At 34.6% G+C, this 7032-nt stretch overlaps 1 non-coding gene across 1 annotated transcript; it reads left to right on the forward strand.

Moving 5' to 3' along the window:
- The first annotated feature begins 6414 nt into the window (after positions 1 to 6414).
- On the forward strand, positions 6415 to 6520 carry LOC122127675. Its single transcript, XR_006151244.1, has one exon. It is a non-coding gene; the product is annotated as a U6 spliceosomal RNA (small nuclear RNA).
- The last annotated feature ends 512 nt before the right edge of the window (positions 6521 to 7032 follow it).

A 7032-nucleotide genomic window follows, 5' to 3' on the forward strand; every position in this document is an offset into this window, starting at 1 on the left:
CATATCAGAGATATTAAAAACAGTACCTGTTTGTATGTTATTTAATTCTGCAATAACTGCAGTTTCTAATTGGGTGCTACATATTGAGAAATCAACAAAAAAATAGCCACATTCTGGTGGAGGATATAACTACGAAGTATGTGTAATAATTAATTCCTCAAGAGTAAACATTTGTTCATCAGAGTAAGCTATTATTTCTCTGATCATCAACCCCAAGTTTTTATGCCATAAAGTCTTCCTAGCCCATCAGTTTCCAATTTGTATGGTGCACCTTAAAATTCCCTTAATTCACATCATGAATAGCTTATCACTATTGTGAAAAAATACTACACTTGTGCTAATATGATGCCTTTCCTATTGTGGAAAGTACACTACACTAAACTTTGCTGCAACATTTTTCTGATTTCTAGAAATCAGAGCACTTGCAAATATTATTTATATTTTTATCTATCTTAGATATTCAGGAGGCTAAGATCAGAAGATTATGGTTCAAAGCCCACCCAGTCAGGAAGATTCCTTAGATTCTTATCTCCAATAAACTTCTCAGGAAAAGCCAGACTCAAGTGGCACTGAGGTTGAAGTTGTAGGGCATGAGCCTTGAGCAAAAACCGGCTCAAAGAGAGTGGCCAGGCCCAGAGTTCAACCTGAGGACAAACCAAAAAATAAAACCAACTCCAACCTCGCATTTTTCTCATTGTATACAGAGGCATGTAATTAAGGAAATTTCTTCCTGTATTACAAATAGATAGAAGAACCAAGACCTCACACAATTACTGTCTTCATACCATGTTACACCAAAGCCTCAAAAAATTGCTTGTTCTAAATTAATAAATTAATATCATCCATTTGTTGGCAACTCTGTGCAGATTATTCACACTATCTCATTTTATACATGAACTGTTGGAATTATCAATTAACTAAGTTCTAATTATACCTCGCTTGAAAGAATATTTTAAGCAAATAAAATGCCTGATTCATGTGTGAATTTGTGAATTAAAACCTCTACTTAAAAAGAATTTTGTAGTATCCTATAGAATATGAAATTAGAAACAAAACCAAAATATTTATTTTAAATATAAATTCTAGTTTAGCAAGATCTACAAAGTCCTACATTAGATGAACTTTGTATTTTTCCAGGCTTAAAATTTTGTAATCCTTCATTATTTCTTTGAAATCCAACAGAATGATGCTTATTTTTTCAAATTTTTGATTGGGAATCATGAGCCATTTTGCATCTAGGAATGTTGTGTAATGCAGAGAGCATTTAAAACACAACTGAGGATTATATATGAGTTGCATTTCAATAGGAAACTTGCCTTCTCAAAACATAATGACAAAATTAGCCCAAACTTCCAACTGTGTATTCCTTTCTTGTTGTTTGGTTTGTTTCATTGAGACAAAATTATACTACCTGGTCCAGGGAAGGTATCACTATGTAATCCCACTCTCTAATCTCCTGTCTTAGCTTGAGTGCTAGAATTCCAGGCTTGTATCAAATTGCCCTTCCAAAGTTTGGTGGTTTATTTAATCTAGATACAGACTAGCAATTCTCAACTTCTCCTATGATCTTATTCATTAGACTGACTCCTCAAGTTGTTTATGTACTATTTTCAAAGATGTTCTATCATTTCACACAGGATATGAACATTTTCAGATGCACCTGCAGGGGTCTCTGATTCATTCTTCCATGGATCCAATCCCTTTAATAATGATTAATTGACTTTCTTTTTATCTCTGGTCCCTAGGTATGTAATATTATCAAACTTTGAATAAATTTCACTTGAGGACTTTCTAATATTAAAAATTATCACTTGATCTAGTCTTACTCAGGATATATTTTCTATTGTTTTCTAACATTTCTCCATATTCTGAGAGTTGTTTTATTTGTGCAGGTGTGTTTGCACATATATGTGCCTGTGTGTATGTGTATGTTTGTATGTTTGTATGCAAAAGCCTCAGCAACCTCATTCAGCAATCTTGCTCATCACTAGTATTCCATCACTTGAGTTCACGCCTATAATTCTAGATACTCAGGAGGCTGAGATCTGAGGATTGCAGTTCAAATCCTGTATGAGTAGGAAAGGAATGTTCTGAGGCACTTAACTCCAATTAACCACCAGAAAACTGGAAGTGGCGCTGTGGCTCAACAGGTAGAGCACTAGTCTTGAGCTGAAGAATGGAGAGATATTTCCCAGGCTGAGTTCAAACCCTGCCTCAACCATAAAAAAAAAAAAAAAAAAAAAGAAAGAAAAAAGATGAAAGAAAGAAAAAGAAATGAGATCTTGGCCACCAGTTCATTGCTAGTATAATTCCTGCTTTCTCACCATGGACTTTTTTTCCAGTTAAGTCCATGCTCTTATATCTAACTTACTTTGGAACCAGAATTATTCTTCAATTGTACATTTTACAAATTTGCGTGATTAGCAACCATGATTTAGAGATAGAAGTTGAAAGAGAGTGGCCTCATCATTCATATTCCTCTTAGTATTAATTATTTCTCTATGTCACTCCCATAGATCTACATAATGGCCTTGGCTTTATTGGTTCAATGTTGTCTTATTTGCAGAGTCTTCCATAGTATATGAACCATTAGACTTAAACACAGAACTTTTCTTTCTCTTATTATTCCTATTGTTTCTTCTACTGTTAACTTGTGTACACTTGGGAAATAATTCACAACACACACACAAATAAATTTTTCTGAGAATCTTCTCCAAGTTAAATTTAATTTAAGAGCATTTATGGAATTTGAAGTTAATGTACTCATGGATAATGGTTTCTTTTATGTTTTTATAGTAAAAAATAATGTACAGAGGGCTTAGAGTTACATAAGTAAGGTAATGAGTACATTTCTTGTTGTTACATCCTCTTTTGTTTTTTCTGTGTTATCCATTCCCTCCCCATCTGACCAATTCCCCCTCCCCTCCACAAGTTGTAAAATTCGTTTTTTCATAGTGTCTTGTTCATATCATTGTTACAATAGGTCATCCTGAATCTTTGTTTCAGCATTTTGTTGTTTCCCTTCTCCTCCCCACACTAGAAAAATGTATATGCAAGATGCAGGGCACCAACATCCTATCCAGTGAAAACAGGAGTTATATCATGCGGGAAGAACATGGAGGAGAAACGAAAAAATCACATAGTACATTTTAGATACATTAAAAACAATTTCAATAAAGAATAAACAAGTTGTGTCCCTATCTTGGGTTTCATTTTTCTTAACATTATCTTATATGGCCATATGTACATGAATAATGTTTTTATAAGTCATTTAAATTTTATATTTTGTATTTACTAAGTTGTCTCTGAAAGGCGTGTTACCTCATGTCCAAAGATGTCTTTGTGCTAGTTCTATGAAGCCTGAAAACATTCATTTTACCTGAAGAGGGTGTCTTTCTTCAATTTTTTTAGCTCTCTTATTGAAGATTAGATGGCTATAGGTTTGTAGGTTCATTTCTGGGTTTTCAATTCTATTCCAGTGGTCCTGAGGTCGGTTCTTGGAGATTCCTCAAAAGACTCCACACAGAGCTCCCCTAAGACCTAGCAATCCCACTTTTGGGCATTTACCCAAATGTTCACAAACAAGGCCACATTAGAGGTACCAGCACGACTATGTTTATTGCAGCCTTATTTACCATAGCTAAGGTATGGAACCAACCCAGATGCCCCTCAGTAGATGAATGGATCAAGAAAATGTGGTATATATACACAATGGAATCCTATGCCTCCATCCGAAAGAATGACATTGTCCCATTTGTTAGGAACTGGAAAGACTTGGAAAAATTACATTAATTGAAGTAAGCCACGCCCAAAGAAACATAGGTCCCATGGTTTTCCTTATTTACAATAACTAGTATATGTCTGAGTCAAACAGAAAAGATCAGATAAGTTGATTTTAGGGAAATGAACCCTAAGATATGTATTCGAATGTTTTTTGTTCTTTCATGTGACTTTTTCTAACACATTTATAAGATGATTTCCTTGTTGCTTTTTATGTCCCTTCCCCACGGGATAACAATAACCCCTGATTTCACTGTATTTGATGTCGGTATAATTTCTGGAGGGGAACAGAAAAAAAACAAATCATTTAAATAGGGATACAGGTGGACCCATTGCAACAATGAGATGTACAAGTCGTTATTTCAAAAACGAACTTTACAACTTTGTTGTTGGGGGGGGGAGGACTGGATGGAGGGGGGGGAGGATGGGAAGGGGAAACCAAGGAATAGGCTATATTGCTTGATAAAAATGTACTCATTTCAGATCTTAGCTGTAAATAATGCTGCAATAAACTTAGTTGTGCTCGTAGCTTTAGTGTGGTCTTGTTTGTAAACATTTGGGTAAATGCCCAAAAGTGGGACTGCACATGCCCTCCAGCATCTGTTGTTATTAGAGTTCTTGATTATACCCATTCTAACTGGGGTGAGGTGATATCTCAATGTTGTTTTGATTTGCATTTCTTTTATGTCTAGGGATGGGAAGGGGAAACCAAGGAGTAGGCTACAATGCTTGATAAAAACTGTACTCATTATCTTGCACATGTAATTTTTTCGAGTGTGTTCTTTATTCATATAAAAATTGTCTGAAAACTTCTTCTTGAAAGTATTTCAAAAGGAAACAATGTGCCAATTGAAGGCCAGCATAGAACAAAAGGAAATAAACATTGTTTTAAAAGCTTTCTTTTGCAAGGAAACAAAGACTTGGAGGTTTTAATTTGTCTTATGCATGGATGTTTCACTATTGAGATGATTCTGTTGTTGCAGGAGTCACTTATTAATTCATTTAGTCTTGTCCTGAATTCTCCAGCGCAATTAGTATTCCAAAAAAGCAGGATTCAGTGAGTATGATCAGCAAAAGGAGTCTGTTCTCAAACCAGTGCTTTATGGATGGTCCCAAAGAAATATGTGCGTTTTTTTCTTGTTTGTTTGTTTAGTTTGTCCTGGTTCTGGAGCTTGAACTCAGAGGCTGGACCATGTCCCTGAAGAAATGTTTTCCCTGGCCAACTTCCCCCAAAGCTAGGACTCTACTACTTGAGAGAAACTCCACTTCTGGCGTTTTTGGTGTTTGGTTACAGTTAAGAATGTGACAGACTTTCCTGCCTAGGTTGGCTTTGAACTGAGATAGTAAGAAAGCCAAGTGACATCAACTGTATCAAGATTTCTGTTTTGAACCAAGAAATACTAGACAAAGTTTATTATAAACTAATATTTGACAATTTTTAAAAGAAAAGAATATGTCTAACAAAGAATTCATAACTTAAATAACTCCACAAATGTAGGGGCACTGAATCATTTTGGACGCATTTTTTCATCTGCTTGGGAAGATAACTATTGACTTCATAGATTCCTTTTGGGGAAACTTAGTCATATTTGTCTGTTGTCACTGGCTTTGTACACATGCATGCTGTACATACTTCTAAGGGCCTTAAATAAAGGAAGTCTTGAAATTCTCAACAATATTTAAATAAGATGCTCCAGCCTAGGGTTAAGATTTTAGGTGTGGACATTTATCAACACTCCTGATTCAGACTCTACTTGATATAATTTTTAATCAATATTTTGTTTTTAGTTTTGCTCTTTGTAAATTCACATGCACCTATGAAAAATTGTGTGGCCATCCCAATAATATTCTCAAAGTACCTCTTAATCATGACTCACAAAAAGTTGTTATAAATAGAGAAAACAATAATTAAATATTAATGATTACTAAAATAAAAAACAAAACAATTACCAGGGTTTTCAGTATTTGAAGTGTACATAGTAGAGTTTACTATTTTCTCATATTCCTGTACATTTAAAACTGGATAAAGCTATAAGTAGCCTTTAAATTTACTCACTAAGGTTACTATTTATAGTTCATCTCATCATTTGTATGTGGATTATATCATTATTTGTTCATCACTAACATATAACGTAAAGGAGCCCTAAAGATTTAACAGAAACTGTGTACTTAAAATCTTAACTCTTCACTCTGCTTCTTTACACAGTCTTTGCAACTTCACATTAGTAAAGTTTCTATAAAATCTGAAATGTTCATACTTACTAGTACATGCTACCAGAAATATTATATACGTTATCAAAAATTTTTATGACTTAATTTTGCCATATATAAGCAAATCCCAAAATTAAACATATTTAAAACATTAAAACTTTTAACAAACCTTAACATTTGCTGCAATGATCATTATGACAAGTGCCTTTTGTAGAATAATTGAACTCCTCCTCCTACAAATCTCATGAACAACAAATATCTGGAATTATTTTGTTTTTGATATGTCAATCTTGACTTTATTCTTAAATGTGTGCTTATATAAGAAACACATGGTTCTAAAATTTCACAATTCTTTTGAACTTATTTTTGTTGAATTGTCTAGTTTAAGAAAATCAATTACTTTTTATATATAAAAAATGTTTTGTGCTCAATTTGGCTGCACATACACTAAAATTGGAACATACAGAGAAGATTAGCGTGGTCCCTGCACAAGGATGATGTACAAATTAGTGAATCGTTCCATATTTTTACAACAACAGATGCTGGAAGGGATATGGCCAGAAGGGAAGCCTACGGCATTCTTGGTGGGAGTGTAAACTTGTTCATCCACTTTGGAAAGCAGTTTGGAGGTTCCTCAAAAGCCTCCACATAGAGCTCCCTATTATACAGCAATCCCACTTTTGGGCATTCTCCCAAATGATCACAAACCAGTCCATACTAAAACTACCACCACAACAATGTTTATTGTAGCATTATTTTCCATAGCTAAGATATGGAACCAACCCTGATGCTGCTCAGTAGAAGAATGGATCAAGAAAATGTTCTCTCTCTCTCTCTCTCTGTCTCTCTCTCTCTCTCACTCTGTGTGTGTGTGTGTGTGTGTGTGTGTGTGTGTGTGAATGTACACTTACACAACCACTTTGGAAAGCAGTCTGGTGAGTCCTCAGAAAGATAAATATTGACCTTCCTTATGGCCCACTCATACCACTTCTAGGCATCTATCCTGAATAACAGGTACCAATATTCAAGGACAAATGCACT

Source organism: Dipodomys spectabilis, unplaced genomic scaffold (assembly GCF_019054845.1).
Source record: "Dipodomys spectabilis isolate Male_0828 unplaced genomic scaffold, ASM1905484v1 ptg000307l, whole genome shotgun sequence".
NCBI lineage: Eukaryota > Metazoa > Chordata > Mammalia > Rodentia > Heteromyidae > Dipodomys > Dipodomys spectabilis.